This window comes from Panthera tigris, chromosome D3 (assembly GCF_018350195.1).
Source record: "Panthera tigris isolate Pti1 chromosome D3, P.tigris_Pti1_mat1.1, whole genome shotgun sequence".
Taxonomy (NCBI): domain Eukaryota; kingdom Metazoa; phylum Chordata; class Mammalia; order Carnivora; family Felidae; genus Panthera; species Panthera tigris.
The window spans coordinates 73,124,497-73,148,668 of record NC_056671.1 but is presented as its reverse complement, the minus strand read 5'-3'; the positions used below and the strand labels follow the sequence as shown (position 1 = coordinate 73,148,668).

The window sequence follows — 24,172 nt, the reverse complement described above, 5'->3', positions numbered from 1 at the left end:
CTTCAGACACTTCCATGACTGAAATGTCACTACAATTTGATACTAATCAAAATACTTTCGTATTTCTGCTTCAGTTTCTCAGTGTGATGACGACCAATATGATGGCTCCAGCTCTCTCATCTTAATAATTTTTTTTAGGCCAGGTCATGATTATAGTTCATTAGGTGCTGAATGGCCAAAATGATAACCAAACAGATACCACATTTAAAAGACTTCATTCAGGGGCACCTGGGTGGCGCAGTCGGTTAAGCGTCCGACTTCAGCCAGGTCACGATCTCACGGTCCGTGAGTTCGAGCCCCGCGTCAGGCTCTGGGCTGATGGCTCGGAGCCTGTTTCCGATTCTGTGTCTCCCTCTCTCTCTGTCCCTCCCCCGTTCATGCTCTGTCTCTCTCTGTCCCAAAAAATAAAAAAATAAAAACGTTGAAAAAATAAAAGACTTCATTCAGTACAGTATTTAGATTTTAATTTCCTATTAATTTTAACTTGATAATTATTCAAAATAGTATTATAAAAGAAATTTTCAAGCATCAAGTCAAAATCAAACCGATGCTAAGACTGCAAAAAAAAAAAAAAATGATCAAAGTGGGAAAATGAACAAACTAAAAACTATCTGCATATGTTCAAGAAGCTTCCTCTCCTGCCCCGCCCAGCAGGAAACAACTCAAAGAAATTCAGGGGTTATTTTTCCTTCACATCAAGAGAAGGCTGAGGAGGGTAGCTCAGATACTGATGAGTGGTAAAGAAATAAACATTTCATCCATGTCACTGGGGACACTAAATGGCCACTACTCCACACCTAGGTGGCTTCCAATTCAGCCACATCTGGTCATTAATATTATTAACATTTCTTGTGAAGGGGCACCTCTCCTAGTGCATATCACACTGATCTTATCTAATCCTCCTAATATCCTCCTGAATTAAGTATCATTACCCCATTTTCCTGATGAGCCCTGAGATAAGTTTGTGGCTCCCATTCATCCACCCAAGAAATGGTTATTAAATACTTGCTATATTCACTATGTCACATTAGATGCTGAAAAAAATTGGGGGGACGGAGGAGAGGGAAAGATACTTAGAAACTTAATCTCCAACAGATATAAAAATATGACCAGAGACTCTGGTGACATCCCTCAGAATATATGAAGGCAGCACAGTTGTTCATTGGCAGCAAGAAAGGAGTGGTGCTAATACTTGTGAGAGGATGGTGGGATTTACACCCAAAATATCAAAGATTTAGAAATTCCTGGGCAGAAGTTACGACTTACTAGCTCTGCAGACTGCCTCTCTGTCTGGGGTTCAGGCAAATGATCAGCATGAGAGAATCCAAACAAAAATATCAGGACTTCTCAACAGGTGCAATTCAATTGGAGAAGGATCAGGAGTTTGAGCATTCGTTGCCATCTATGTCATGATTTGCCTACAGGTAAGCAGGATTCTAGCACCTGGAGAGATGAGACTCCAGTCTTTAGAGATGAGAACTAAAAAAGAAAAAGACAAGGTTTCCAGCTATATTGGGGAACCAGGGGAAACAAGGGGAGACCCAGGAAGATCTCAGGCCTACAGAATGAGCCATAGAGAGAGGACTTAAACTTGTAAACTCTAGTGTCATAATTTGGTTATCAGATCTGGGGCACTACTGAAAATTGGGATGGGCACTGACCCCCACTTCACAATGGACATACTAATCATTCGTGCTGTGAGTGCCTGGGCCCCACGTTTCCTCTCGGCAAACCTCCTCTTCTTTCCACCCCCAGCTTGACTGAGGCACAGTGCCTCCACGGGGTCTCAGGAGGAGTGTCCCCTGCCCTCTGCTTCTCTGTCGCCTCCAGTCCTGCCTCTAAATGGCTCTGGTATCAGTGTTTGTGACTAATTATCTGCGCATCTCTCTTCCTTTTCAAGATTTGAGATCCTCTGGGAAAGGAAGAGTGGAGAGAGTTCGCTTTTCATCCTTATCTCTTAGCTACAAAAATTAGTAAACTGAAGGAGAAAGTGTAAACACCTGGCATCCACAAAGCCAGGAAATGTAATAGAGAAATTTTTTTTTTCCTCGCTTCCATTTTTGACTGTAACAATTCAGGTTTAAACGACGTGTCTAGTTTGAAAGTCCCTCACCAAGCATAGTGCGAAATGACCTCAAGTCACTTCTTCCCTTCTCTCCTGAGCACCAGGTGCTGCCTCACCCAAAGTCCACACAGGCTGGGGCATCTAGAGCCTTCTAGTCCCTGCTCGTGACTTAGAGCCTGTGTCTCAAGGGGCAAGGCTGCTCACTTTCTCCAGGTGGGTGTGTTTGCCATAAAATCCATGTCAGCCACACAAAAAGAGCTTGCTCCAGGGATTAAAGGAGGAGCTGTGGAGAGAAGAAAATCGAGGATGTAAGAACTCCCACAGGTTTAGGTGTTAGGGCTGTAGGCCCTAGAAATAAGATGGTCTCTTAGTGGCTGCCAGGCCCTAAATCCAAAATGGAGACCAGGAAGCCATTACCCTAACCCATGATGCTCAGAGACCAACATCTTCCCACAATGGAAGCCCTCCAGCACCATTTGTTAAGTAGGAAGAAAAGACTTCGGTATCCCAAACCTAGGAAAAGAGTCTTTTACTTATATTTAACAAACGCTTTTAAATAGTATTTACTTAGTCCCAAGCAAATGTTCTAAGCACTCTATAAACATTAGTTCATTTAATTCTCAAAGCAATACTAATAGTTTCCCAATTTTACAGACCAAGCAGCACTTTTTTTTTTAAGTTTATTTATTTACTTTGAGAGACAGAAAGGGAGGGAGAGAATCACAAGCAGGTTCCTCACTCTCAGCACGGAGCCCTATGTGGGCCTCGATCTCACAAACTGTGAGATCGTGACAAGAGTTGGATGCTTAACTGACTGAACCACGCAGGGGCCCCAAGGCAGCATTTCTGAGGCACAGGTAGGATAAACAACTGGTCGAGGTGGAAGCTAGGAAGCAGTAAAGCCAAAATATATACACAAGAAGTTTCGCTTTGGAATCTAACTTTTAGCCACTATACGATGCTGCCTCATGTTTTAAAACCGTAATTATTTTCATATTAAAGCAATGTCCCAAATTCCTGAAACGTTGGCAACAATTTTAATAATCCTTTAAATCTAGCCAATTCACCAAATCCTATAAAATGGCCCTTCCCTGGGGTGCCTGGGTGGCTCAGTCGGTTGAGCGTCCGACTTCGGCTCAGGTCACCATCTCGCAGTCCGTGAGTTCGAGCCCTGCGTTGGGCTCTGGGCCGACGGCTCCGAGCCTGGAGCCTGCTTCCAATTCTGTGTCTCCCTCTCTCTCTGCCCCTCCCCCGTTCATGCTCTGTCTCTCTCTGTCTCAAAAATAAACGTTAAAAATAATTTTTTTAAATAAATAAAATAAAATAAAATGGCCCTTCCCTGCCACCACCCCTGCCGGCACCCTAGCTCAAGATTTCCCTCGCTCTGGGTTCCCTGCAGCAGCCCCCACAGCCTCCCTGCTGACAGTTTCTCCATGTTCCATGCAGGGAATATATTGCTTCCTACTCAGACTTCTTGGTCTGCCCTTCATCAACAGTTTCCTATTTCCTGATGGACTGGGTTCTCCCTCCTCCTGTCTGGCCTCCAAAGCCCAGCGATCCCTTCTCTTCTGCTCAGGTGTGTTTCTCATGACCTCTCTCCTGTAACAAGTGTCTTTCATCCAAGTCAAGCCATCTCCTCAGTGCATGGGGACCACTCTCTTCTTAGTCCTACTTGAGTTCCTTCCCTCGTGTTGTTCCTCTGCACTGCCTGGGATATCCTTCCTCTTCTACCTATTTAAAAGTGACCCATCGAAGGAAAAAAAAAAAGAGGTTAGAGTGGGAGAGAGCCAAAGCATATGAGACCGTTAAAAACTGAGAACAAACTGAGGGTTGATGGGGGGTGGGAGGGAGGGCAGGGTGGGTGATGGGTATTGAGGAGGGCACCTTTTGGGATGAGCATTGGGTGTTGTATGGAAACCAATTTGACAGTAAATTTCATATATTAAAAAATAAATAAATAAATAAATAAATAAATAAATAAATAAATAAAAATATATATATAAAAAAAAAAAAGATAAAAGTGACCCATCGGTGAAGGGCCACCTATGGAGACTTCCCCCAAAGCCTGAGCTTCTTTGAGTCTCCTTCCACCTGAATTCCACCTTAGAGTCTCGGTCAGTTTTCAGTTCTGCACAAAGGAACTCTGACTTGAACTGTGGGCTCCTCCTTTTTGTCCCCTTCTAAGTGTGCCTCCTGCATTTAGCCTCAAACCTGAGGTCCAATCTCCTCGTCTGCTCCTTTCTCACTCCATTTGCTCTTCTCGCTACTCACTGCCATCCCCACTTATTTATTTTATTTCTTTCCTTTTAATACAGATGTGGAGGGTTGCGTGACTCCTACTCCTCATTTCATAGCACAGTATCGTTACTGGTTCCTGCATGGCTCTTCCCTTTTTTCATTTTTAAAATTTTTTTTAAGTTTATTTATTTTCAGAGAGACAGAGACAATGAGAGCAGGAAGGGGCAGAGAGAGAGGGAGAGAGACAGAGAATCCCAAGCAGGCTCCGTGCTGTCAGCACAGAGCCCCATGTGGGGCTTGAACTCACGAAGTGTGAGATCATGACCTGAGCCAAAATCAAGAGTCAGATGCCAGCCAGGCACCCCCATTCACTTTTATCTCCACAACTTGCTCCCATTCGCTTCCACCTTATAGATTTTAATGTGTTTTTATGAATGTTTTTGCAAAATGAGAAAGATTGTTTAAATTCTTGCTGTTTTTGCTATGCTTCTAAGACCCAATGATAGTGTGCTCCATACATTAATCGACCTGCTGTTTGTGCAGACACCCCATGGAGCCATCCCCCCTCCCAGGTGACTATCCAAGTTGTCTCCAGCTTCTGCTCGCTACAAATAATGTTGCAATCAACACCCCCTCTAAGTCCCTTGATAGACACAAGGAAAAATTTATTTGAGATACACACACACACACACACACACACACCTAGAAGCAGAATTGCTGAGGCACAGATAAGTATGTCCTTAATTTGGTCAACTAGTGCCAGAGTCTCTCTAGAATCAATGCCACCCTGCCAGTATTTACCCAGCTTTGTACTTTTTGCCACTGCACCAGGCCTTTCATTTGGGCTAAGCAATACCGGGAGAAGTACCTCGGGGACTTTTAAATAAAACCAAAGCTCAAGCCCTACCCACACAGTTTAGATTTGAATCTCTTAGGGTAGAGCCTCGGTGTTGGGTTTTTAAAAATCTTTCCAGGTGATTCTAATGCACAGCCGGGGCTGGGGATCTCTGGTATAACTCTTTATATCTCTTTATATTGTTTATACCTCTTAATATTGTTGTAACTGTTTGTATTGTTTTCATTTGCTTTTTTTTCTCTGATTAATCATGACCTTGAATATCTCTTTATATACTTATTAACACTGGGGGTTTCTTCTTTAGTAAACTGTCTATTCTCCAGCATATTTACCTGATGAGAAAGTACGTTAAAGTGATGATCAGGTACAGGATTGAAAGGGAAAAAAATCATGGGAACTGAGCTATATAACAGCATGAAAAAAACCAATCTCACTCCCAACAGCCTCACTGATAGTGGAATTAGGAAATCTATCCTAGTTTGTGAGGCTTTGGTTTCATACATGCTCTCTGGACACCCCCAACTCCTTACCTAAGTGCCGCTTTCTGAATTACTACTCGGTCCCAACAAAATTAAGGGTGGGAGTCAAAGCAAGCAAGGACCCAGGCAGAGGAATCCGTCCATACCTCTATATCCTCAGACTCTGCTCTTTTGGCCAGTGCTCTGCCCTGGCCAAGTGGCCAGGGCCAGCAGCTGGGAGATGTGTCTTGCAACTATTCCATTGGAAGCTCTTCTGTCATCACTGGCTGGCAGTCAATGGGAGACAGTTACTATTCCGGCTCAGACATGTTACAGAGCTCTGTAAGTAGCTGCCAGGCCGGCTTTGCAGCAAAGAACTCTTGTCTGCAAGTGAGCTGGCGACGGCAAGGCTCATCTCTTCATGCATATTTCCTACCAGCTAAGCCTGACTCTGCAAGTGAGCTGGCAACAAGGCTCAGATCTTCACGCGTATTTCCTTCCAGCTAAGCCTGACAGCTTACCTAGCTGGGGCTCTGAATGTGCACAACATCTGAGATTGAGTCAGGAACTCGCTCAAAGATTCAGGGTGCGTATTCATTATGCTGCCTCCAGGCGGTGCAAGTAAACAAGAGTCATTTCTTTGTTCTCCACTCATCCTGGAGACTGCTGTGCTAAAGGCTTAGACTCTGTTAGCCAACAATGCCAAGAAATTGCAAGAGTCTATAATAATGTTTGAGACCTGGTCCCAAAGGCCCTAAATGACTTCAACAGTTTAAACCAACACTTAAAAATTGATATACTCACAATTAGCACAATATGACTCATGTAATCACGTATCAATTATAGTTAATGTGAGACGTGGCTGCATTTTAATATGTTTGATACGAGGTGGGGTGGGAACTCCAAAAGCACGAATGCCCTTGGGTAAGAAGGTCTTAAAATGGTCCTAGAAAACCTGTGAGCCCAAGAAGGGATCAAAATGACACTTGAGCACCACTTTTTCTGTATCTTTGGAACTCAACTTGTCAACCTTAGAAATACTATACAACTTTAGAATACAACTTCATAACATATAATAACTTTATAATACACCTTAGAAATACTATAGAATGCATTGCTGCTTGCAAGCCAGCAGTAGATCTCATCCTTGGCTGCATATTAGACCCACCTGAAGAGCTTTGAAAACTTCAGCTGTTGGGGTGGCACCCCACCCCAGTTACATGAGTGTCTCTGGAGGTGGTACTCAGGGAGTCCGTGCATGTTAAATTGCCAGGTGATTTCAAGGTGCATGGGAGAGTGAGAACTGGACTGGAGAGTGCCTTCACCAGTCTCTCTTCACTTAATCTGACCAAATAAGAGATGAAGGCTCTCAGGGAGACAAAGGCCAAACAGACCTTTTTAACAAAGTTAAGCTTTGTTTCGAGAGAGGAGTTATTTTTCTGAAATCTCTAAAGCAGTTTGCTGGATCTAGATACACAGCTAGAATCTTAGTTGCTGTGAATACCAGAAGCGTTAGGGCAACTTTTTAATTCTTTTAATGTTTATTTATTTTTGAGAGAGAGAGAGAGAGAGAGAGAGAGCGCGAGCAGGAGAGGGACAGAGACAGAGGGACACAGAATCTGAAGCAGGCTCCAGGCTCTGAGCTGTGGGCACAGAGCCTGAAGGGGGCTCAAACTCATGAACCATGAGATCATGACCTGAGCTGAAGTTGGATGCTTACCCAAATGAGCCACCCAAGCGCCCCAATTTTGGATACAGTGTTTTAACTCGGGATTTTTTTTTAAGTTTGGAAATTTACAACTCCAAATTCACCATGGTAATTGTAAGAACATGTCAAGACTTAAGCAAGCATGGACCTGAAGCCACCAGTTCCACAGATTCACAGGGACTGAGAAATGCTTTTCTCAGCTTCAGAAGTCTGGCCCCTCTGTCCCCATCTTCAATCTGCACTTTGGAATTAAGTAAAATAGAAATTTCTCACCATTGAGTCTTTTTAACAGGAGTGTGGAATGGAAGGTTGGGGGAGCGGGGGAGGAAGCAAACATTCCTCCACTGAGGCTTACATCTAAAATCACCCACAGAAGAACAACCAAATTCATGCATCATGGTTATACTGTTTGCAGTTTTTCACCTAAATAAATACAGGTTTGAGAAAAAGGATTCTGTCCCAATTATAACTGATTTAAACAAACTATTTTGTACCACATTCATGAGTGAATTTCAGAATCTTGCATTTCAAACCCCTAAAACCAAATTCAGTAACTGTTTTCATTCCTCAAATTAATGAGTTTGTAAGTCTCTTCCTTGTTCAATATTTTTTTTTGAAAAAGGAAAATCAATGTAATTGGAATCGATTGTGAATCTGCCAAGCAATTCTTGCCAGTTATGAATATCAGCCTGTTTTGTTCAGCATTTAGCTGTAGCAAGAATTTCTCCTTCATTAGTCATTTCCATTCACCAAACAAATTTAATCAAAATGAAAAGAGATAAAACTTGTCCAGACTTTTAAGAACATCTTATTTTCTGAATCAGATTTTCTCTTAAGGTTTATATCAAAAAGCTCTAATTAATGACTATTTTCTTATTTTGTGTTTAAGGCAAAAGTTAAAATTATAGAGCTTTCATACTCATAAAAAACAATTGGTGTTAAAGCCATAAAATCTTAAGTCTCTAGCACATCCTCAGTAAGTACATATTTGGTTGTCTGATAGACTGTAATTTATTTCCAGCATGTTCTAAATGCAACTTCTACAAATCACCCAGAGCTATTTCCGGCACACAGAGGTATTTGAACACAGCACAAATAATGGGAGAATGTGATTTAAAATGAATGAATAGGCTTTGTCTCAAGTGGGCAGGTAGGTTCTAAAAGCTGGAGTTGAATTTTTGGTCTTCCTTTGGATCTGGAATTACGAACATGCTCTATTTTCTGCCTCGCTGCTCTGGCTTCCTGTCCCCTAAATTGTTCTCATTCTAGTAAGCTACATGGAGGAAATCTTGCTTTGTCTGAATTACCTCTTTCAACAATTTGCTGGATGAGAGCTCCAGGACAGGCTTTCAGCTGTGATCTGCTTTCGAAGGCTGATGTGCTCAGGAAGCCTGGAAGACACAAGTCCACATTCTGCTCCAGGGGACACCAGGGGACCCAGGGGACCCAAACCCTAGCAGTCCAAGTAGGGACACACACCGTAAGTCTGATATCCTCCTAAACATACATGAAATGTAGTTTCTGTTCCACTGGAACATTTTCTCCTTTGTTTTCTGTGTTAATAACAACACTTCTTTTCTGCTACAGCTCAGAATTGCTTCCTGCTAAAGAGAATCAAAACTTTTTACTGGCGATTTTTTCAGTTTCTGATCACACATCCTTTGTTTTATTGCCAAGTTCTTTCTGAGATAAAATTCCGAAGTCATTTTCAGAAATCAGAGGTTATGGTTGATACTTGCTCTTATTACAATGCTTTTTTGTCATAAACTTTACACCAATCGTAGAATTATGTATTTTAAATAAGTGATTATTACACAGATATAATTCTCTATGATTCTGACCATATACCTAACTGGTAGGTATGAATTATTTCTCTCAAAATGATGGGGTTTTGGAGTGGAGCGGGCCTGAGATGACAGCCAAGAAAGAATTCTTGAGAGGTCTTTGGTGCAAAAAGATGATTTCAGGGGCGCCTGGGTGGCTCAGTCGGTTAAGCGTTTGACTTCAGCTCAGGTCATGATCTCATGGTTCATGGGTTCGAGCCCTGCATTGGGCTCTGTGCTGACAGCTCAGAGCCTGGAGCCTGCTTTGGATTCTGTGTCTGCCTCTCTCTCTGCCCCTCCGCTACTCATGCTCTGTCTCTCTCAAAAATAAACATTAAAAAAAATATTTTTTTTAAAAGGTAATTTTATTAAAGCACAGGGGCAGGACCAGCAGGCAGAAACAGCTGCACTGGGGTTGTAAAGAAAGGTTATAAACTATGGAGTTGGAATAGAGACAAAAGGGAGGCTCCAAAATGACTTTCATATGCTAAAGAGGACTCAGTACAGACCTGAGGCCTTGCTATTGTCAAGCTAAGGTTGTCTTCCCCCAAGTAAGGGATTAATATTAGAACAGCTGGGGGTTCCCAGAGATGTGTTATACTCTGTATTTGCCCCAAGTATTTGGCAGTGGGCTGCCAGGTTATAAAGAAATACAATTTTGCCTGCCATCTCCTTCTTGCCTTTGTTCCTCACATCACTTTGGTGGGGGAGGTTGGGGCTCCAGGAAACTGAGTCTCTAGGTTTCTGGAGATCAAGCTGTTAGATATTTGTAAAGTGCTGGAGACTCCCGGTCCTGCAAGACTGTGATCTCGTATCAGTTAACCATTTGTTTTTCCCTTTCCTTTGTTCCTGGGCAGCCACAAGAGCCTGAGGACCATCACACATATCCCGCCCGCCCCCCGCCCCCCCCCCCCCGCCCCAGATGTAGTAATAAACAAAACCAACAGAGATCCCTGACCTGCAGTTTCTGAGTGGGAGTGTGGGAGGGGTAGGGGGAGTGCTTTCTGGGTATCCTCTTCTTACGCTCCCTCAGCACAAATGCACTGAAAACAAGTCTGCCTCAGTTCACAATCGGCCTAGTAGTGACTGAACTATTAAAAAACTGTATGCTTTCCTGACGAGGGAGCATAAAGCAAGCGGAGGGGCCGCAAACATCCTCCCACCCCTACCCCACCACTGGGTGGGATATGTGTGATATTCCTTGGGCACTCCTGGCTGCCCAAGAAGAAAGGAAAGGGGGAAAACAAATGGTTAACTGATAGAGCTCATAGTCCTGCAGGACCTGAGTCTCCATCTATGTACAAATATCTTAGTAAATCACAAGAAAAAGGTGATCTTATCAATAGCCTAATCTATAGAAACCTATAGACTCTTTCCTGGAGTCCCAACATCACCCCTCCATAGTGATGTGGGGAACAAAGGCAGAATGAAATGGCAGACAGAACTCAATTTCCTTAGAACCTGCAGCCCATTGACACATCCTTGAGGCTAGCAGAGCAAAACTTGTTATTCCAGGAACTCCCTATGTCTCAATGCTGATGATTTGCTAGAGGGAAAACAACCTTAGCTTGACAACAGCTAGGCCTCCAGGATCCAGGGAATCTTCTTTAGCATATGGAAATCTCACTGAAAACTTCCCCTGGACTTTACCCCCTCCAACCCATAGTATATAACCAGTCTCCTCTCATGGTCCCTGGGCAGCTCTTCCTGCAGGTCCTGTCCCCCTGCTTTAATAAAATCACCTTTCCACACCAAAGATGTCTTTAAGAATTCTTTCTTGGCCATCGGCTCTGGACCCCACAAACCCCACTATCACCCCCAAAACCTCATTTCCCTCTTATATTCAGTGATTGTCACAGAAAACAGGAAAAATGTGATTTAGCATTTTTTATGCCTGCTGTTTACAGTCTGTCCTCCCCCTCCCCCCCCACACACCCCCATTCAGAATCCACAGGTCAAGGGTATTTGTTGGTTTTGTTTACTAATGCCTCTCAGGTCCTAGGAAAACACCCAGCAAACTATAGGCATTCAGCAAAGACTTGTTGCTAAATGTAGATAACTTTGTTTTCAACTACCTTAATATATTTTCTTGCCTATTGTTACCTCAGGAATGTTCCTGGTATCTGCATATGTCCACCTCGGGTTTACTTGTTCGGTTTTTCATTAAAACTTTTAAAAATTAACTAATAAGTTGTTTAAAAATATATAGCATGCATGCATAAAACTGCATTAAATATACATGTATGTATTAACTGATGATAGAATTAATAGCCACCTCAGCAGCATTCCAAGTTGAGATGTGAAAATTTACCAGTATTCCAGAAACCCTCTGCACCCCTTCCAGACCTCGAGGACTGCCTCCTGCCTGGAGGCAACAGCTATTCTGGTGTTTATAGTAATTATTTCCTTGGGTCTTTTTTGTAGTGTTACTTAGGCATACGCAAGTCTAAACAAGTTCTATTACTCCACTTTTTAGTCTCCACAAGTGTGAAACGTTTATATTTATCCTAGAATTCACAACTTGTCACAATCTAAGCATATTGAAACCCTTACCCTTCTATATAAAAAAAGGCAAGAATATTAGAATCCATTTGTTTTCTTTCTCCCTCTTCTGACATATACACTATTGTTTCCTGGTATTTCAATTCTGTCTTGTTGGAGGTATTTCTTAATCCCATTGTATATCATTGTTTATATATTATTTTCTATATTTTTAAAATATGCTTTATTTTATATATTATTGCTTTGTACAATCAATGTTTATTTACATTTGCTGTATATTTACCAGGCTCTTCGTTTTTCATCCTTTCCTGGACTCAAACTTTTCCTCTGAGATCACTTTCCTTCTGCCTGAAGGAAAATCCTTTAGTATTTGCTTTCACAAGCAAATGTGGGTGACCAATGCTCTCACTTTTAGTTTGTCTTTAATGTCATTATTTTGCTATCTTTTTTCTCTGGCTGCTTTTAAGATTCTTTCTTAATTCCCTCTTGAATTTTGATAGTTTCACTATAATGTGTGTAGGTGTGGATTTCTCCTTATCTTGCTGTGGGAAAATAGGTTCTTCTTACATAAATGGGTTAGAAAAAAAGCTTAGGGCAGAAACCAGGGGGCGAAAGCGCCGGAGGTTAGCTAGCGCGATATTGTAACGGGATCACGAGTAACTTGTTACATCACCTGCAGGAAATTACTTTCCATCTGGCGACACCGTACCTTGATCACACACTCCACTTGCCCCCAGACCCTTTGCTTCTTACACCAGTTAATGATTACCGTGTAACTGTTTTCTCCGCGTTCACGTGTGTAAGATCTTGTTTTCCCCACGTTCACCAGGTGGGTAACATTTTGTGAGCTCAATAAATACGGAGCTAAAGCCGCTGCCCATGGCTCTTGTCTCCTCCTGGACATCAGTCTCTGTCATATTCAATTCTGTGTCTGCTCTCTTGCTGGACAAGAAAGAACTCCCGACTCCCTGCTCTGCAACACCTTACTTGGGAATTTCTGTGTATCTTAGGCTGGGGCTTTATCAGTAAAATGTGGATAACAATCCTTGTTTTGAGGATTATTATTTGGTGTAGCCACCTTCACTAATGATCTTAGCCGGATCTTCTGGATAATTTGCTATGGCTTCTAGGTCAACACCTGCTTCATCTTGCACTTTGCTATTATGGACATGGCTTCTCTCCATAAGCCTCATGTACCAACCTCTGGAGCAACTCTCCTGCAGCTTCCTCACCCCTCTCAGCCTTCACAGGATGGAAGGCAGTTAGGGCCTTCCTCTGGATTAGGCTTTGATTTAGGGAACGTTGTGGTTGATTTGATCTTCTATCCAGATCAAGAGAACTTTCTCCATATCGGCTTTAAGGCTGTTTCACTTTCTTATCATCCATCTGTTCTTTGGAGTAGCACTTTAATTTCCTTCGAGAACTTTTTCTCTGCATTGACAACTTGGCTGTTTGGTGCAAGAAGCCTAGCTTTTGGTCTATCTTGGCTTGCAACCTGCCTTCCTCACTAAGGTGAATCACTGCCAGCTTTTGATTTAAAGGGAGAGCTATGTGACCCGTCTTTCACTTGAACACTTGGAGGCCAGTGTAGGGTTATTCACTGGCCTAATTTCAATATTGTTGTGTCCCAGGGAATAGGGAGGCCCGAGGGGACAGACAGACAAGGGGGAAGGGTCTCGTGGTAGAGCAGTCAGAACACACACGACATTTATAGATTAAGTTTCCTGTCATATGGTGCCATCTGTGGTACCCCAAAACGATTTTTTAAAGTGTTTATTTCTTTTGAGAGCGCGAGCGAGAAAGAGAGGGGGTGTGGGAGAGGGGCAGAGAGAGGAGAGAACCCAAAGCAGGCTCCACGCTGTCAGCACGGAGCCTAATGCAGGGCTCAATGCCAGGCTTGATCTCATGAACTGTGAGATCGTGACCTGAGCCAAGATCAAGAGTTGGAGGCTTAGCCAACGGAGCCACCCACGTGCCCCTCAAAATAATTAGAATGGTAACATCAAAGATCACTGATCACAGATCACCGTAACAAATATAATAATAATGAAAAGTTTGAACAGTCATGAGAATTCCCAAAATGTGACACAGAGCTGCAAATAAGCAAATGCTGATGGACAAATGGTGCCTAAAGACTTGTGTAACCTAAGGTTGCCACAAACCTTCACTTTGTAAAAAATGAAAGATCTGCAAAGTATAAGATGAGCACAGTAAGATGAGCTGTGCCTGTACGATTCCACAGGGCTAATTAGGGGCCAACTTCACACGCCAAGTTCTAACATGAGTCTATATACCTAACAAGGAAAAGAGATTAAAAAAAAAAAAAAAAAGGCAGGAATTTTAAAGGTTTTATACATGGATGTATTTACATGAGAAGGTTGGATTACAGTACAACTGGCTTAAGTTTTTTTTTTCAATTTACATATAACCGTGTTTAGAGTACTCAGTCTGTGGAGACCTCCATCTTTTTCTGTTTAGCTAGGACACATTACTAATATAGTTATCACTTATTGAGTACCTATTACATGCCTCATAAACATCTTGTGTACATTGTTTAATTTGTTTTCATAACAATGCATTGAAGAGGTTTTATTACCAAATGGTGACAGATAAGGAAACTAGGGTTTCCTTCCAGAAATTTGAGGTACTTCTCTACATGATGAATGAGTGATAATCCTGGATTTACACCAGACATGTAAGATTGCAAACCCTGTACCTGTTAACACTACACAATTTTATTCCATCAGATAATCAATAATTTTACTTCACCCATTAATATTTAATGTTTAAGATCTTTAAAATATTTCTAAAGGTGTTTTGTAAAATACAGCCATACGCTCTTTATTATTTTAAGATTTAATGTACTATATCCTTAGGTGAGCTATGGCAACATTAAAACAATCTGCAATTAGCACTTATGACCACTTCGAAAGGGTTTTTGTGACTCTCTCTCTGCTACCCATTTGTGTGGGGGGAAAAACTGTATAATAAATTTTATTCTACCACATTTGTACTAGTAATGAATTGTTGCTTAAGTGGAAAGAAAAACAGAAACAGCAAGAGAAGAGAATGCAATTAAAAACAAAAATAGCAGACTATCATATGTACATAAAAGATTTAAATATTTCTTCAAAAACTTACTGGCAGTCTTTTGCTTGTTTCATACCCAAGGAACTTTCTCTGTATTTCTTGTCCATGCTCAGGTCCTGAATATGTGGAAAGAAACTCTAGCATTTGTCATTTTACACTGGAATTTATAGGTTTGTATGTGCAAAGAGCTGCATTTAATTGGATATCAATTGTCACAAAGGATCTAAACAGGTATGGATTAAGTGAGCAGATTAAGTGGACCAGACATCATCCCATACACTGCATACACCCCTACAAAACAGATCTGCTGGTTTTTACCTCCTTAGACTCCATGCTATTTGGGGACTCAACCTCCTTCCCCACTACCTCCAAAGAAAAGATTTAAAATGTCATTTTCTCTCTGTCTCAAGATTAAATACTACTTCAAATGTACACAAAGCACGGAAGGTAAAGTTTAAGTTTGAAAAGCTTAAACATATAATAGATGCCCAAGTATAAGCCACCCCCAAAATATTTATATTATTCATGGAAAATTCTAAAAAAAGCTGAAGAGTAAGCAATTAACAATTTTTGGACTTGAATTAGAACTGTAATCACATTGATAATAATTCATCCTAATATCTAAAATTACTAAAGGATATTCATTTTTTTAATGTTTATTATTTTTAAGGGAGAGAGACAGAGAGCAAGCAGGGGAGGGGCAGAGAGAGAGGGAGACACAGAATCGGAAGCAGGCTCCAGGCTCCGAGCTGCCAGCACAGAGCCAATGCGGGGCTCGAACCCGTGATCCGTGAGATCATGACCTGAGCCAAAGTCGGCCGCTCAACCCACTGAGCCACCCAGGCGCCCCCAAAGGATATTCATTTCAAAGTATCTGTATATTGAGATAATTAGTATTTGAATAAGCACAACTTGTGGGATATAATCGTATCATAACCTCATTTTGTTTCCCTCTGCCTTTTGACATTTCTTGGGAGGAACATAGTCCTTTCTCTGCCCCTATGTGACAGTTCAAGCAGTCTTAAAGACTTTTTATTACTTTTAAGTAATTAATAAGTTGTCCCAGAATTAAGTTCACTTGCCAAATACTGTTGCAATTCAGAAATCAGGATACTTGTGATACAAACTCTAAATGTGATGCAAAGTTAAATCCTTTTCTCACCCCCAGACAAGGTTGGCTGAAGAGGAGGGCGGCAGCGTGGAGGTAGAATGGGGTCAGCTGTTTCTCTCTTTTTCCACCCGTCTGGGAGAAGGCAACGCAAGGAGGGCAAAGAATTCTTGACCGACACTGCTACAGAATGGCTTCACGCTTCTTAAGCTGGCACGTAATGGAACCTGACACCTTCCCTCTGTGACAATCAGCATGGGCTCTGCCCACATTCCGCCACCCACATTCCTGGGACATCTCAACCTATACCACCCACTGGATCCAGTAAACGAATCTCCACTCTGCTTGATTTCTCTCACAACTTACTTTGTTTTTTTGTTTGTTTGTGTTTCATATTTAGAGAGAGAGAGAGAGAGAGAGAGAGGGAGAGAGCGTGTGACAGAAGAGAGGGGCAGAGAGAGAGAGGGAGATACTCTTAAGCAGGCTCCACGCTTAGTGCGGAGCCAGACACAGGGCTCCATCCCACAATCCTGGGATCATGTCCGGAGCTGAAATCAAGAGTTGACGCTCAACCCACTGAGCCACCCGGGCGCCTTTCCCACAACTTACTTTGAAATCCAATGTACCTTTTTGCAGGACTGCCATGACAAAGTACTACAAACTGAGTGGCTGAAACAAGAGAAATGTATTGTCTTACAGTTCTTGAGGCTGGGAGTTTCTTTGAGATCAACGTGTTGGCAGGGCTTGTTCCTTCTTAGTGATGTGAGGAAAAAACTGTTCCATGCCCCTCTCCTAGCTTCCAGTTGTGTGCTGGCAATCCTTGGTTTTCCTTAGGTTGGCATCACCTAGTCTCGGCTTCCATCTTCACATGCTGGTGTGTGTGCGTGTGGGCGTGCACGCGCGCATGCAAATATCCCCTTTGTATAAGGGCATCAGTCATAATGGATTAGAGAGGCTCACCCTATACCAGTATGACTTTATCTTAACGAATTGCACCTGCAACAACCCTAGTTCCAAATAAGATCATATTCTGAGGTACTGACTTCAACATACATATTGAGGGAGGACAGAATTCACCCCATAACATCCATTTCGCTTCACCTTTAAGTCTTGGCTGCCGCTTCCATTTTTAGTTCTATCTTTGTGAGGAAGTCACAGTGAGAATTATTACCTCAATTATCTAATTCATAAATTGAGGCAAAGTATAGGTAAGTACTCAGTAAAGATCAATAAACTTGTCATTACCTGAGTGCACATCAGAAAGGAGAATTGTTTCAGCCCTCACTTAAAAGAGTTACCCTGTCCGACTCCATTGCATGGTCAAAATCTCATATGAACCTAGAATTGAAAATATGGTGGAAAACAAAGTTTTATCTCCTTCTTGACAAGCTGTAATATGTGAGTCTCTAGGAAAACAAATTATGTATAACGACATATAATATACAGAAAAGCAGTAGTGGTGTTCAGTAATGCTCCGCGTTTTCCTGAATAATGACATAAGTGGAGAACACCAACTCCTGAGTCACACAGGACTTGGTTTGAATTACAGTTCTGCCATTTCAAGCTATCTACATTTGGTATAGTTCTTACTTCCCTTTTTAGTTTTTACTTTATTTTTACATCATACTTTTACTTCACTATCTATGTTATAATGGGGCATGCACATTATCATGTATTTAAATAATACCAAAGCATTAAAGTAAAATTAAAATCTTTCTCTCATCACAAATTTTCATGAATACTCCTCATACATAACTATGTTAATATTTTATGTATTTTATTCCAGGATTTTTTTCTAGGAACATAAATATATAGAAAGTAAATGAATTGATTTTCCCTCCCAAATTTTAATTATACTAAATATATAACACAATGCAACGTGGTTTTTACTATGCATGGAATGTTGCAGACTTCTTTATAGTATAACATTTCATCTAGATCTATTTCACTCCTGTATTTGAGTGGATATATAGTATTCAACAGTATGGAAAAATGATAATTTATGAAGGCATTCACTTCGGTTGTTTTGGATTCTTCACTGTTACGAATAATGATACAATGAACATCTTTGTACAAATATCCATATATATTTGTGTGACTATTTCTTTAGAGTAGATTTCTATTAAGTTGAATTGCTAGATTGAAGGGTATGTGCAGTCCCATTTTTAATGGGTTCTACCAAACTGACCTCTATTGAGTTTGTGTCAACAATGATATTAATCTTTTCACATTTTGCAAATCTGGTAGGTGAAAAAACATATCTCACTGTAATTTAAATGTGTGTGTCTTTTTTAGAGAAACTGGTAATAGCAGTATCATATGGATATTGGCCATTTGTTATTTCTTCCAGTGTAAACCGTCTGTTTACATACTTTGCCCACTTTTCTGTCATTTATTCATCTTATTTTTTTATTGTAACCAACTCTTTTTTACATGGCTGTGAATCCTTTGTTTTTTCTCTCAACATATTAATTGAGAACAAGGATTCTGAAGTCAAACTGATGGAATAAAATCCTACTTCTGCCACCTTTTAGTTATGTGTTTTTGTACAAGTCCCTCATTCTCCCTGAGCCTATGTTCCTTCACATGCAAATACTGATATTAAGATATTGATACTTACCTCCTAAATTACTGTGAGGACTGACAGAGAAAGAGTATAATTTAAACTGCTTGAACAGTGCCTGGCACATAGCCATCACTCAATAAACACTAGTTCTTACTTTGTTTCAAAAGGCATGATTTTTTATATGAAATTTATTGTCAAATTGGTTTTCATACAACGCCCAGTGCTCATCCCAACAGGTGCCATCCTCAATGCCCATCACCCACTTTCCCCTCCCTGCCACCCCCCATCAACCCTTCAGTTTATTCTCAGTTATTAAGAGTCTCTTATAGTTTGGCTCCCTCCCTCTCTAACTTCAAAAGGCATGAATGATTGATAGCCTTAATAACATTAATTTCCTCATCTATAAAATGGGATGAAAATACCTACATCCTATCCTACATTTCTTGTGGTGCTTATATAAGATAAAATAAGGGACTCAGAAACAGTAGTAGAATCTCAGAATACAGCAGCTCTTTTTATCACCTTACCTAAAAATCATTATACAACAAAAAATAGCATCTCTTAGCCTCTGGCTATGTGCTAGTATTTGCAGCTGCTATTTAAATAATAGTGAGAACTTATATTTCTTGAGCACTTCATATATGTCAGGGAACAGACTAAGGGCTCCATGCATGTAATTCCCAACACCTACAAGGTGGGTACTGGTGTTACCTCTATTTTATAGACGAAGACACTAGGGTGTATATATAAGTATTATCAACATGTGAACTTGGACAAGTGTAAATGGCAGAACAGAAATTGAAACCAGAAAATCTGACTCCAGAGTCTGTGACCTTGCCCTCTATACTATGCTGATCACTCAGCAGAGATAGAACCTGTAAGAGCTTTATCTTTCCTTTTAGCATAATAGATGAAGTATTCAATTTAGTAATTTTTTTTTAGAGAGAGCGAACACACAAGCAAGCAGAGAAGGGGTAGAGGGAGGGAAGACAGAGAAGGAGGTGGGGGGGGGAGGGGGAGAGGGGGAGGGAGGGAGGGAGGGAGAGAGAGAGAGAGAGAGAGAGAGAGAGAGAGAGAGAGAGAGAATCCTAAGCAGGCTCCATGCCTAGCTCAGAGCCTAACGTGGGGCTCAATCTCTCACAACTGTGAGACGGATGCTTAACCGACTGAGCCACCCAGGTGCTCCTGGATTTAGTAATTTTTTAAAAAGGGGAATACAACACATTACATATTATTAGATTAAGTTTTCTGTGCTCATTGGTTGTCTATCCAATACAGAAATATAATAACAGTATTTCCAAGTTAATTTTTGGCCTCCTATAAAACTTTACATGATTATCAATTATCTTTCCCATAATGATAAGTCCACCAAATATAAAAGGGGGAAATAGGAGGGGGGGAATCAATAAATGTTTTAGTAAATAATATTTATTTAGAAGTAAATTTTTGAAAATAAAATTCTGAGTTTGATATTAATTGTTAAATAATCTACCTGTGTGTAAGATCTGAGGAGTCTTATGCTGTGTTAAAGTGCCACCTACAGCAAACATTGAAATATCTGCACAAAAGGTGTCTGCAGAATATTCCTCCCCATGTTTATTTCCACAGCAACTCCTTACGTGAAGTCCCGCTCCATCAGCCATGGTCCATTTTTATTCCGTGGTTATTTCCATTCATTATTAACAGCTTTTGGAATGCAGGGACTATTTTTGAAAGGAAATGAGCCAGTCAGATATATCTGGAGGCTTCACAGATGGCATTTTTTAGAATAGTTTTGTTTTCATTTTGCTATTGAAAAGTCCTTTTAGACCCCTTTGCAACATGCAATAATGCGTTCACATTAACTGATACATGATGCGTGCTTCTGCTATTTTTCCTCTGCTTCGCTTGGCAATTAAACACATGATTTCCCTGCAAATGACTATAATTTTTTGCTTCCATAATATTTATGTCAACTCCAGAGGAGCTGGGACTTGGCATCCTGAAAACCTGACCATTTGAGGCAATGGCAGCAGCTTGTAATTTCATCTGTATCCACTAATTACTGGATGATCAGAACACCAGAAATAAAAAAATCATATGCTGAAAAACCATAATGCGTGCCCTCAGCTGGCTAAATCAGTAATTTGAAGCCATGTGCAAATGAGCACATAACTTTCTGAGTGATTTATTGCTGTTTGGGGAATACATACCGAGCTTTGAAAATATTTCATTTGACCTAAACTACAAACTTCAAGCTGCGTGTGACTGAAAGCACCATGCAGATCCTGCCGAGAGGGCTGCAGAAGCAGGCCTTCCTGTGCCAAAGGCTACGATCAGAACACACGTTCTGCAGGACTGTCAGTGAGGCCGTCCGAACAAGGTGGCATTCGGTGGGAGGCAGAATTCGTACGCTGAATCACCTGTGGGTACTTGGACTTCTGCAGCTGGGCACCACGGAAAGAATATGATGTGCGGTTTCGGTGTCTGTTGCATTTCAGGAAGTGGCAGCTCCCTCTCTTCTCATTTCAAGTTCACTGGGTCTTGAACAATGGCCCAGCCACGTTTCCTCATTTTGCACCTAAGACAGTTGAGACAGAAAACAGGGAAAATGATTTTCTCTAAGTAACCCGTTTAAAAATGGCAGAGCCCAGCTAGCATCGTTTCCGCCTTACCACCACAGGTTCATGGTTGCGTTCAGCATTGTCTCTTTGTCACAGTGGGAAGGACTCACCTGGCTGGTTGCACAGGGCCTTCCCCACACGCCGTGACTGCCCTCGCCAACAGACAGACCCCCCAGGCTGCCGCCTAACAGCGTTCTTCCCTGTTATTCCCTCCTCCCACGTCCCTAGGACTTGGCAAATATCTAGTAGCTACTGACTATTCCACTAAATAAACATACACTGAGATTTACAGGCTTTAGGCCCTGGAGGTATAAAAAAAGCGCACAGTCAATTGTTGTCATTTGCAGTAGTTATGTTCTATAAAGTAACTGCAAACATTCAATTAGCCGATACTGAAACATTGCTCCTCGAAGAAATCAAGGATTAGGTTTCTATCAGTCTCTGGTCGCAACATTTTCATCAAATGACCAATACATAACCTTGTTTTATGTGTGTTTCTGTTTAAAGACATCTTATGTCATATATATTGTTGATTTATTATCATTGAACCGATGGCCAACCGCACTGTAATTCATGCCTAAACAAAGCTTATCTAACACACATGTTTTCCCTATAAGGCACATCACAGCTCTCTTGAGCTTAGGAACATTAGGTAGCACTTCAGCACGCACTCAGGGACCATTTTAAACAATGTACTTAACAAGGCTCTGTGGGATCTGGTCCACCCCCTACTATAAATTCTCTGATATCAGCTCCCCCACCTTTTCACACACACTCACTCAACTCCATCCACATTGGCCTCCTTGATGCTCCGAGATCATGCCAATCACATTCCCGTCTCAGGGATGTTGCCTTCACTGAATTCCATCTACTTGGCATCTTTTTCCAGCATATATACTTATTACTTTCTCTCTTCCTTCAGATCTTTATTCATAGGTCAATTTCTCAAAGAGGTCTTTCTTCTCTGACCTCCTGATTTAAAGCACAACACACAAATACATACATATACTTGCCCCCTGATCTGCTTATCTGCTTTATTTTTCCCTGAAGCAATTACCACTATCCAAAACACTATATATTTTCCTTAGCTACTTGTCTCAGAAAATTATCCAAAACTTGGAAATAGCCAAAAGATTTTGGGATAGTCTTTTAATGTGGCACTGATACATACTTGTCTACTGTATAGGTTATTTTAAAATTTTGTAGAAGCAGAGGTCAAGTTGAAGATTTTTTTTGCCTGGTAAAGATGCAAATAACATCCAGTAGATGTCTAGTGGAACACATAAAACCAAAGTTTACAGTTTACATCCCATTGGTCATTAACCAGGTTTGTATCTAACCCAGATACAACACTGTCCTAACATTGGCTATAAATACCTAACTTCTCAAATGATTTTTAAAGTTTTTTTTAATATCTTAGTTGTTCCCTTATTAATGAGTTGAATACAATCTTTGACAGATGTCCATTTTATATATGGCCCTCTTGAAAATTATACTTTAACACTTTATTTATTGCCTATCTCTCTTCACATTAGAATATAAGTTGAATGAAGAAAAGAATTTTTGTCTGTGTTATCAGTGCCTACAACCATTCCTGGCACATTATGTGCACAAAATCCTGTAAACTGAAAATTTTACTTTCAGGAATTCTAAAGAATCTTGAATATCTTTCTTACTTCTTGAACATGATCTCCTAAATCACTGTTTTTCTCTGACTTTTATTGCTTTTTCCCAGCAAAGGGGTGGAGAGAGCACACAGGGAAATAAAAAGGCCTTTAATCTCTTTATGTCATGAAACTTCCTTCTTAGTGGTAGATTTGTGACCACAAAGGTATTTAAGCGGAATATCTGGTGGAAGAGAAAATTAGTCCCTTATAAATTGTGTTTATTGCACTTATGAGCTGACGATCACCTCAGCTAAACTGAAAGCTATTGACTGGCAAAGAGTAATCATCTTATGGTTTTCAACTATTTTTTAACTGAAGGAATTTTTACAGAAACTCTATCCAAGTCATTTGTGACCAAAGTTGATCTCTTCTCCAACCAGGGAAGAAAAAAAGAAAGAGTTAGAACACCTACAGAAACAGGAAGAAAGAATGTCTGGGGCCTTGTTTTCCAGGTAATTTACCTAGATCTCTGCTATGGCAGCTTAGTTAATGCCTTCTGGAAGAAAGGGATAGGAGGAATGATTATGCAGAGAGGAAACAGATTCCAAAATCCATCTAGATGAGGACTTGAGCTTTTAAATCACACCAGGGAGGGTCTTGGGGTGTGCTCTCCAATAGATATATAACGTGAACCATAAAAGTGAGGCATATATCTAACTTTACATTTTCCAGAAGCCACATTCAAAAAAAAGAAAGAAAAGAAAAATTCATTTTAATAGATTTTACTTAATTCAACATATCCAACAATACTATTTCATTCAACATGTAGTCAGTATAAAAAAGTTACTATTGAAATATTTTGCGTTCTTTTTCATACTATATCTTCAAAATATGGTATTTCACACTTACTACACATCACAATTCAGACAAGGCACATATCAAGTATTCAGTAGCCTTACATAGTTTGGGACTACCATATTGGACCATAGAGATCTAGACAGAGGGTACTCCCTTTACATAGCTCTGGACTAGTCATTTATATCTACCCTTTTGTAATCCGGTGTTATAGCCAAGGATTTTATTGTATTTATATGGCTAGGTGAAGAGAGAAAACCAAAATGTATCAAAACGCCATCAGAATTAACAAGCAGCATTGATTTTCCTTTTTTTCATTTTGACTCCTACAAAGAATAAGACCTTGGACCATACCTTTAATAAAAAATGAGCTTCTTCCCAAGAGCTGTCTATCATCCACTGATATACTTCAATCCTAAGGGCATTTTTAAAAAGTGATTTAGAAGCATGTGAAAGGTTAGATCTTAATATCCTATATTATGCTTTGCATATTATACTTCTTTATTTGGCTTCTTCCAGTTGCATTAGAATCTATACAAGCTAAAAATTATTTCATGGGTCCCCAAAGTACTCTTTTCCCAATACCCTCATTTTAACCTAATGGCCATAATTGTTTCTAATAATAAACATAATTAGCCTTCATATTTATATTGTTTTTTCACACATATTATCTAGTTTGAGCCTCAGAGCTAT

At 40.6% G+C, this 24,172-nt stretch overlaps 1 protein-coding gene across 4 annotated transcripts in view; it reads right to left on the bottom strand.

Annotated features, from left to right (window-relative positions):
* LOC122232668 (cell wall protein DAN4-like) overlaps window positions 1–14,984 on the bottom strand; it is a 28,658-nt gene extending 13,674 nt beyond the window's left edge. Inside the window, exons 1-4 of one of the 4 annotated variants that reach the window (XM_042962620.1) lie at window positions 14,792–14,984; window positions 8,633–8,716; window positions 2,270–2,348; window positions 1,267–1,464 (exon numbers count right to left, since the gene is read on the bottom strand). The gene's annotated coding sequence lies outside the window, so the exon portion shown is untranslated. Of the gene's footprint in view, window positions 1–1,266; window positions 1,465–1,683; window positions 1,789–2,269; window positions 2,349–5,784; window positions 5,959–8,632; window positions 8,721–14,791 lie in introns of those variants that run through there. The other 3 variants (XM_042962619.1, XM_042962621.1, XM_042962622.1) reach the window with 3 other exon arrangements.
* Between the last annotated feature and the right edge of the window lie 9,188 nt (window positions 14,985–24,172).